Source organism: Pteronotus mesoamericanus, unplaced genomic scaffold (genome assembly GCF_021234165.1).
Source record: "Pteronotus mesoamericanus isolate MK-2021 breed Mesoamerican mustached bat unplaced genomic scaffold, CSHL_Meso_final contig_68, whole genome shotgun sequence".
Lineage (NCBI taxonomy): Eukaryota > Metazoa > Chordata > Mammalia > Chiroptera > Mormoopidae > Pteronotus > Pteronotus mesoamericanus.
Genome location: NW_026555234.1, coordinates 32129981 through 32139836, shown reverse-complemented (window position 1 = coordinate 32139836; position 9856 = coordinate 32129981). Strand labels below are relative to the sequence as shown.

General features: G+C 42.8%; 1 pseudogene; it reads right to left on the bottom strand.

Moving 5' to 3' along the window:
* Positions 1 to 8488: 8488 nt before the first annotated feature.
* Positions 8489 to 9376, bottom strand: LOC129077650 (40S ribosomal protein S2-like; annotated as a pseudogene).
* Between the last annotated feature and the right edge of the window lie 480 nt (positions 9377 to 9856).

Here is a 9856-nt window from a genome sequence, read left to right as displayed (position 1 = left end):
CGGTGGGATGAAGACAGCTCATCTCTCTGAGCCTCCGTTTCCTCGTCTGTACAAATAGGCATAATGTCTGGATTGTTACGCAGATTAAATGAAATGATGTACAGGAAGCCGGGGAAGAAGCTAATACACTTTCATTCTGTTTCCTCTTCAGGCTTTTCCACAGACATAGTCATTGTCACATTCATCTCTAGTTTTCTTGGATTGGCCTCAAGAGCTGGATGAAGGTCTCCTTAGTTTTCTATTTCATATTCTATTTCATTTTCTATTTCACAGGGGTGGGGCGGAGCACCTGAGTGCCTAGGTACTATGCCCTAATGTCTCAGGCCCTCTCAAAAAAACAGTCCCAGGAAGGAAGGCAGGATGAAGGAGGTGAAGCCGGGAAGGATCAGCAAAAGCAACTGCAAATGAGAAGGCAGGCTTGGCAATACCAACCAGGGACTCTGCAATGAGCCCAGGAAGCAGGAAAGCTGAGGCCTCAGCCTCGAGGAACTTGAGGTGAGGATCAGTGAGAGAACCCCTTGGGTGTCTTGCAAGGTTGTGCACGAGACACCCTGACTTCTAGAGAATTCACTTGGTAGTGCAAGGTGTCCCGTGTATGCATCCCATACATAGCCACCCTCTCCAACGTGACTTCCTCCAAATCTTAGTTTTGGAAGAGTTTCTTTTTTCACTTTTTAAGTCATCAAAAATGTATGGCACATGCCAATCTGAATTTCTTCTCAGCTTTGGGGAGGTGCTTCATTGACTCAAGAAACATTGACTGAGCATCTGCCTTGTATCTGGCTCTATATTAGATGTTTAGGATACAGGAGTAAGCAGAATGGCTATAGTCCTTGCCTTCAGGGAATCTGCTAGAATACGCTCATCTAGCCACCTGGGCTTCCCCCATTGCAGTCTCAGTGCTGAGTCCTGAGAGAACATCCATTGGAACAACACTCATTTCTTTGTGAGACTGTTATGAAGAAGGTGATTAGAGAAGGCAGACCAAGGAGAGTCTTGAATCATGGCCCACACAACCTCCCCAAACTCTCCAGAATGTGTCTAGCTGGGATCTGCACTGTGGGCTGAGAGGAGCTTGTCTTAATCCAATTGAATACAATACTTGCTGAGCCTAACGTACTCAAGACTGTCCCAAGGGCTAAGGATACAGCCCTGCCTGCAAAGGGTGATAGGCTAGTTGAGCAAACAATCACTTAAACATAAAGTTGCTGTGAGCAAGTTAGAGGTGCACACGATGTCTGAGCACAGAGAGGAGCCTAACTCCCACTGGTGGGGCAGAGAGGACGCCTTAGAATTCAGAGACACCCTGAACTTAAGGAAGAGACATCTCTCTGAACCTAACAGGAATTAGAATCTCACTGGGGAGGAATCTAATGTGCATGGGCTTAAAGGTAAAAGAAAGCATGAGGTCATCAGATGTCAAAGAAGTTTGGGATAGCTGGCATGTTGAATTTATGAAGGTCCAGATGAAGAGGACGAAGAGAGAAGCCAGATCATGGAGGCTTCCAGGCCTTGTTAAAGGTCTAGATTTAATTCTTTGAAACACCAGAAGTAATTTAAGGAGGGGCAGGGCAGGGGCAGAGTTGAATTTTAGGAAGGATCAGAGTGGATGTCACCAGGAGGTATGGAGGTTCCTGCTATAATCAAGCGAGCAAGCGAGGTGGGATGAGTCCCTGGCCCTGGCGCTGATGCGGGGGGAGGGGGTGGAGAAAAGGGATCAGAGAGAAGGCAGGAGAACGCATGGCAGTCTTGACTGACTGAATGTGAGCTGTGAGGAGAATAGAGTTCCTGACTTAGGCCAAAGCTGGTGGTGATTACTCAGTGGGGGGACAAAAGGAACACAAATTTGGGAAGGCAAAGGATGGATCAGCTCTTTTTTTTTAAGATTTTATTTATTTTATTCTTAGAGAAATGAGAAGGAAGGGAGAAAGAGAGGGAGACAAACGTTGATGTGTGAGAGATATGTCAACCGGTTGCCTTTCACACACCTCCAAACAGGGACCAGACCCCCAACCCAGGCATGTGCCCTGACTGGGAATCAAACCGGCAACCCTTTGGTTCACAGGCTAGCACTCAGTCCACTGAGCCGCACCAGCCAGGGCATACTCTTAAATGTGATACTTTTGGGTAAGCTCAGAAAGGAAGGATTACAATGAGTAGAAAAAACAGAACAGAATCTTAACTAACTCCAGCATTTTCTGGTGGACAAAAAAAATTCTGAGAAGAAACAATCAAGGATCTTTATCTCCTAAATACTCAGTTATTGTCTCTGAATTCATACAATGGCAGTTAGTTGAATTTAAAGAGCTGTCTTGACTTAATATCTAAGTTCAACATTATAAATCTTGGCTAGACCTATCTGGTGATTTTGTATGCACGAGTAATTACAAATGTCCTATGAAAACATAAGAGCTTTAATTATTATATGACTGGTAATACTAGATTATTTTTTACCTCATTTATACTCTTAAATATACATTCATACCCACATTTGGATTTCAGATCACCCAAAGACCCAAGCGGAGTGGGAGCCAGATCCTTGTCCTGAGGATACTTTTCTACCCTTACCTTGCACTGGAGATACTAAGGTAGGGCTCACTCTCAGGGACTATATGCATATAATTTTAGTGACAAAGATAGCATACTATCCTCAAGTAATCATTCTCCTTTCTTTCTCAGTAATTGAGTCTCTGATTTTTCGCTGCCCCCACCCAGGGACAAAATCTTTCTTTCACAATCTCTCTTGTAGTCAGATGTGGTCATGAAGAAAACTTCTGGTCACTGGGTTGTAAGCAGAAGTTGTGAGTGGAGCTGCCAAGAAGCATTATCGTAGTCACGGGCACATTCTTCTCAAGCCAGTCTTTTTGCTGGATGGAAAGTAGGTACTGGTTTCAGCAGCCTTCTTATACTATGAGACAACTTTAAAAATAGAAATTGTGCACTATGATGTAATAAAATGAAAAGTCCATGACCCATGAACCTCCAAACAAACCCTAATAGCCTACTGCCTTCTTGAAATAAAGGAGAAAGAAAATTCTATCTAGTTAAGCCTCTTATTTTGAGTTTTTCTGTTAAATGCAGCCAAGCTTGATCCCGTGGATGAAAAAAGGGTCATATACTACATGCCAGACAAGCTCAGGGGAGGCCTGCATGGTGGACCTTACAAATTCAAAGACCAAAAATAATCAATCAGATGGTCTGAATATAAAAATTCCTAACTAAAAACAATTTATGATGGTAGTCATGTCCTGGGCCGGCAGCTTCCCTGACAAAGGTCAACCTTTACCTTAACTGAACCTGTCTATTGTCTTTTTGCATCTAAAGTAACATGTTCTCAGAATGTCAGGGTAATCTCCTTTTCCAGACCTCTCTTGTCATACCTACACCACCTGAGCAGGCGACCGCAGAACCCCTCATTGTTATCTTGTTCCCCGAGTACCTTCTCTACGTGTGTGTTAATTACTAGCTGTCCTGTAACCACCAATATAAAAGAAGTTATCTCTCCATTTTACTTTTTATCCAATCAAAGAGAGTATCCCACTTTGCTTTCCCTCACCCCCTTAACCTACCACCAGTGAATTTTACTGGGGGTTCAGGACAAATCGTCCCAAGATGTGTCTCTGTGGTAAGCAGATTGTTTTGCATTAAAGACAACTTGAACAGCAAACTCAAAAGAAGTTTCTTTCCCTTCACTGACTTCCTGGAAGAACTTGAATTAGAGGCCTTGCTGATAATGGGAGATTATCAGAAATGACGTCTTTCGATCTAGCTATAGGGCAGAGCAAACTTCTCTTTAGTCAACATCTACTCTTCTTATCATCCTGCAATGGCCTTTTGAAGCTCCCAGGTACCTGACCTGGTCCCTAGCTCAGGATGTGTTATATGCCTGACCCCCCATCTCTGAACCTTTCATGTTTGTGGGTCTCTGACTCCCTCATGTCTGCTGGGTTCCCATACACATGTATGTATTAAATTTGGTTATTTTCTTTCACTAATCTGTCTCATGTCCATTTGATTATTAGAACAGACAGAAGAACCTTGAGGGTAGAGGAGAGTTTGTTCCTCCCCCACAATTTCACGTAACCCTTCTTATATCTCCTTTTTTGATTCTAATGCATAAAATAAGCTGCAAAACTACCATCCCTTAGAGCATTTTCTCAGTCCATTGAGATTTTGCTTCTTGGCAATTGTTGCCATTTTGGCTCAGGTAGGCTAGACACTCTTTCATGGACATTCACTTGGCATTGTTGGCAGGATTCCAAAGAAGCCCACCAAGGACCACTCTGCAGCCCTGCACTAGGTGTTAGGTACGAGCAGGGGCCTATTGTGTGTGCCTAGCTCCTCACTTTGTATCAGGTGAACTTGAGTTTTTCTTGGAACTCTGGACCTATTTAAGCTGTTTAAAAAAAAAAAATCCTTGGGGTAACACTAAAGGTTAAGGATCGAGATAATCCAGGCTAAGGCTAAAGGCTGAGATAACTCAGGGGCAGGAGGGGAAAAAGTGGGTGGCTGATTTCTAATTTTTGCTTTTCAATCGGAACCACCTACCACGAATCTGAACAAAACCTTTTGCTGGATAGAGAGTCTAAACTTGTTCAGCTCTGAAGAAAAGGGACATTTCCTCCCTCCAATTCGAATTGTGAGTTTCCTTAGGTGACTCAAAATCTATGTGGAGGTGTTTGACGGTACCCCTCCACATGAGCAGAGCTTTATAAGGAATTCCAGCACGGCCATAGTTAAAGAATTGACTGGTCTGGAGACATACTCATACAGGCGGGGTACCTAGCACTCCGAGTCCGCATGGCAGCGTTAGACACCGGAGCAGAGGGGTAAAGCAACCTGCGTGGTGACAGGCCCTTGGAGCTCAGCCTGTAAGCAGCACACAGATACCCCTGGAAATGTGTCCAGACTCTGCAGACCTCTAACGAAAACTAAAATTAGCATGGAAAATTGTGCCTCCAAGGCCACCATGCCCTCGAACCCCTGCTCCCACTAATACTCCTGCCGATGTACAATTTATAGAAAACTTTTATTTGCAAGTACCTATAGAAATGGGAAGATTTAACCAAAAAGTGATATCAACTTAATAAAATGGCCAAAGTGGAGTTCTTTCAACACCTAAATTAATTTTTTTGTGTGCACACATCACAGGGGATTAAAAAAGCTGGCTCTAAAATCGAACTGAATGAATGAGAGGCTGACCTCAATTGGCAAATAGAAACCTCTGAAGTCTATCACAGGGAGAGTTTCTTCTCTGCAGGGTGTTAATAAAAAGAGTTTGGAGATTGTGAATTAAAGGAGGTTTCCGAAGTTGCTCAATGCCAACATCCCGTTTTCCCCTCGTCTTCATCTGCCCTGCTGTCCCCTTTATTCCATTGTCCGGACTTACTCTTTTTTCCTCCTTTATCTTCTCTCTCTATTCTATACTTCCTCTACTGCAGCTCCCTACTGTCCTTGGGGAAACTAAGAACTTAAAAAACCTGGCATCTCCCTTTGGAGAAAAGCTGGTGTCAGGCAGCGGGCGAACAGCGATCATATCCATTCCACGGACTAGAACAGAATTAAGAAATCTACCTAAAGATTTTTCCCCAACCCTCTCCAGGACCCTGATGGGTTCACAAAGGGATTTGATTTAACTGTTCAAACATGTGATCCTAGCTATTCTGAATTATTCCAATTAAGATACAATACAGTAACTACTGGTGTCTAAGAAGAAAGCAACAGATAGATAAATAAGGTCTGCCAAGAAACTCCTGTAGAAGACTTTTGACAAGAGAGAGAGACAGTGCTGGCTGGGTAGCCTAGTGGGTTAGATCTCCCTGCCTGTATGACAAGGTTGTGGGTTTGATCCCTGGTCAGGGCACACATAAGATTCAGCCATTGGATGCATAAATAAGTGGGACAAGCCTCTCTGTCTCTGCCCCCCCCCCGCCCCCGCCACTTTCCTCTCTCTCTCTCTAAAGTAAACAAACAAACAAGCATACAAACAGAGCAAAAGACAGAGACTGACCAGGAAAAATGCAGAGAATTAGCCCACTGGCTTTTCCAAACCATACCTGACATTTTCCCCCTGGAAAATGGACTGGACCAAGACCAAGACCAAACCCAGCAAAGCAAGAAAGGCAGATGACACAGTGCTTGATTTTGAACATTTAAGAAAGCTTTCAAACAATACTCAGGTCTGTCTTCAGATAGTTTTAAGGATCATTAAAATGATCCCTTACTAAATTCACCATTTTTGAAAGGACTAGATAAAGAGTTTATAATTCTGATTAAACAATATAAACTGGCTGATCCTGCATACTAATAACCAGCAATTCTGGCTGAAAACTATTCAAAAGAGAGAAAAAGAGAAAGGTGCCAAAATCATGAACTTACAGCTCCAGCAAGTAAGCAAATCAAGTCAGACCTTCCCAAAAGTCTCTCAGACAAGGGGACAGGGCAGTTTGTCCTTCCTATAAAATGTCAAGTCACCATAAAAAGACTGCAGAAAACAATTTTTGAATTTGGAAAAAGAAAAGAAACAGAAGTTAGCATAGGGCTGTTCCAAGGCCTAGAAGAGGGAATTTCCCCTTCTCCTTACTAATACTTTAGGAGAAACAGAAATTACCATAAAAGGGGAAACTACTAAGGCCCTTGTACAATAGATACTGGGGCTACTTTATCTATTCTTAACCTTCTTCAACTAAGTTGCCCTCTGCCTTGGGATAAAGCTTCTGTACAAATGCTGGGAATATCTACTCAACCAATGTCCAATCAGTCTGTTCTCTTTTAAATAGGAAATGTCACAGGGCAGTTTTGCTTGTCAAATCTTCCCCAATTTATCTGATATAGGAAGACTGTATTAAAATCAATGATGCCCACATATTCTTTTCCCAGAGGGTGAAATGTATTTAGAACTAAATAAATCAACTACTAAATCAATTAGGAAAATAGTGATTTTAAAGGAAACTCCACAAGAGGAAACTAATCTTAAGACTGACCGAATGTTTGTTATCGGATGTTCCAATGCAACTTTGGCCCTTACCTGGTACAGATATTAGTAAGACTAAATCAGCCACTCCTATTAAAATAACTATTGACAACACTTTGCCTCTGCCTAATATTCACCAATATACTTTAAGACCAGATGCACAAGCTGGAATTAAGTTCATTTCGCAAGATTACTTTAAGAGGGGATTATAATTCCACGTAGGGCTCCCTGCAATTCTCCTGTCTTTCCTGTATAAAAACCTACTGGAAAAGGAAGGAGGTCTGTACAAAATCTTAGACCTATATATGAAACAGTTATTCCTAGACACCCTGTGATTGCAACCTGCATACTCTCTTTTCAGCTGTGCTTGCAGACTGCCAGTGTTTTTCAGGGGGAGATGGTTGTAGTGCCTCTTTCAGCATTCCTGTTGGAAAAAAACAACAACAACAACAACAGTAAATACCTCTTTCCTTTCACCTGGGAAGATTGGGAGTTTACTTGACAGTAATGCCCCAGGAATATACAAAGACTGCCACTTGTTTCTTTCAGATACTAAAGGCTGATTTGAATGATGTTGAGTTTCCCAAAATGCCACTCTAACCCAATATATGGATGATCTACTTCTATGCTCTAGGACATATTAGACTCTCAAGAGGACACAATTTAGCTATTGTAAGAGCTTCGAGTGTTCCTGGGTCTGACTGGATATAGTCACAATTGGATTCCAAATTATTCATTAATGGCCCAGCCTCTATATGTCTTATTAAAATCAGATCAATCTGATCCAACTCAATGGAACCCAGAAGGGAAACAAAGTGTAAAAGCTCTTTAAAAGATAATTATTTAAAGTTCCTTCTCTGGGACATCTTACATATAAATTTTTTTTTTGTTTTTATACATAAAGATAAAGAAAATACTTTAGGAGTTTTTAATTCAAAAACACACATATCATGCTCTGACTAGTGTGGCTCAGTTGGGTGGGCATCATCCCATAAAGCAAAATGTCGTTGGTTTGATTCCTGGTCAGGGCACATGCCTGGGTTTCAGGTCTAGTCCTTGGCTGGGACATGAACGAGAGGCAACGGGTCAATGTTTCTCTCTCACATCAATGTTTCTCTCCCTCTCTTTCTCCCTCCCTTCCTCTCTCTCTAAAAAATAAAATAAAATAAAAATCTTCTTTAAAAAGTAAAAAAAAAAATAGAGATCATCGCAGACCTATTGAATATTACAGTCAACAGTTAGACTCAGTGGCTAAAGGGTTGCCATCTGGCCTGACATCCATCTCTGTTCAGCCATGGCATGCAAGCAAACAGAAGACATAGGCACGGGCTCCTCTCTATTTATGTTACTCATTCTGCTGAATCTCCACTGAACTCTCATTACACGCAACACTTCTGTCAGCCAACTGGCTTCTAATGACCTACTCTTGCTTTCTGCACCGAATATTACTTGAACTTGAAGTAACAGTCTTTTTAAAAACACAGGCTTAACTCACTTTATTTTTCTTGTATAAAATTATGTGGTGGCCACAGAAGGAGCCTGGGTCCTTTGCACAGAAATTCTGGTGTGTTTCTCTACAAGATGGTCAGTAGGTTCCTAGGAGAGAAGGTTGGTGAACAAGGTCTCTTTCTAGAGATCAGAGTGAGGTAGTTGTAGGTCTTGAAGATGGTATCAAAAGTGGCCTTGGCGAAGTTGCCCAGGGTGGCAGTGCAGTCCCTGGCTAATCAGCAGAAGCTTCTTGGACACAGGAGCTGAGATGATGCCAGGGTCCCTGGGGGCAAGGATGAGGTACACCAGCACAGAGCCACAGCAGCTCGTCACCTTGCAAGGCATGATGTGGGGCTTGCCGATCTTATTTCCCCAGGAGCCTCACTGCACAGGGACCATAGAGATCTTGACCAGGATGGTGGCACCATGGATGGCAGCGGCTACTTCCTTGGAGCACTCAACATGCAGACCAACATGTCCACTGCAGCCTCCAACAGAGATAAGTGCCTTAAACCAGTCCTCTGGACAGTGCGGGTCTGCTTTTGCACCAGCATAATATTCAAAACCTTGCTCTCGAAGTATGTCCCCATGAAAAAGTCAATGATCTCACATTCCTTGATGGAATCTGAGGGAGAAGAGATAAAGCTCCTCCAGGGAACAGCTATGCTGGGAAAGCATAGACACAGCAATAAACTACAGTAATTTGACAAAAACAAACAAACAAACAAACAAAAACTCCTCCAGGAACTCGCTCTCCATGTTCTTGACCAGGCAGCCCAGCTTGGTGAGGGGAATCCACTCCTTGTCCTTGGCCTTGGCCTTGCCTCTGTGAACCCCACAGCCTCTGCCCGGGCCCAACCCCAGCCGTGACCTTTCCCTAAATGCCACTGTCAAATCCTCCAGAAAAACAGCCATGGCCTTTCATTCCAAGGCCCCTAGGGCCTCCAGGACCTCTGAGGCACCAACTTCATTGCCATTTAGAGTTTCTTTGAAAAAGAAGAATGTAACAATCTTATCCCAGCTGTTTTGCTACCTTCTTTGCAGGATGAAGATGTCCGAAAAGTGTTTTGCTTACTGACCACCTTCTTGTTCTTCTGAATGATTTACAGGAAACTCTTATTGATAAAGTTGACTTAACTTGGTTACAAAGGGATCGTATCTGAAAGATGAACAGGGACATTACCAAGATGGATGTGCAGTAACTTCCATGATGGAGATAACTGAAGGGTTTTATTTCCTTGAATAAGATCTCCCCAACAGGGTGAATAGATTGTTCTCACTCTCACTCAAGCTTGTCAATCAGCCAAAGATCAAATAGCCAATATTTACACAGGTAGTTGCTATGCCTTTGGTGTAGCTCACAACTTTGGAATGTTATGGAAGCAGCGAGGCTTC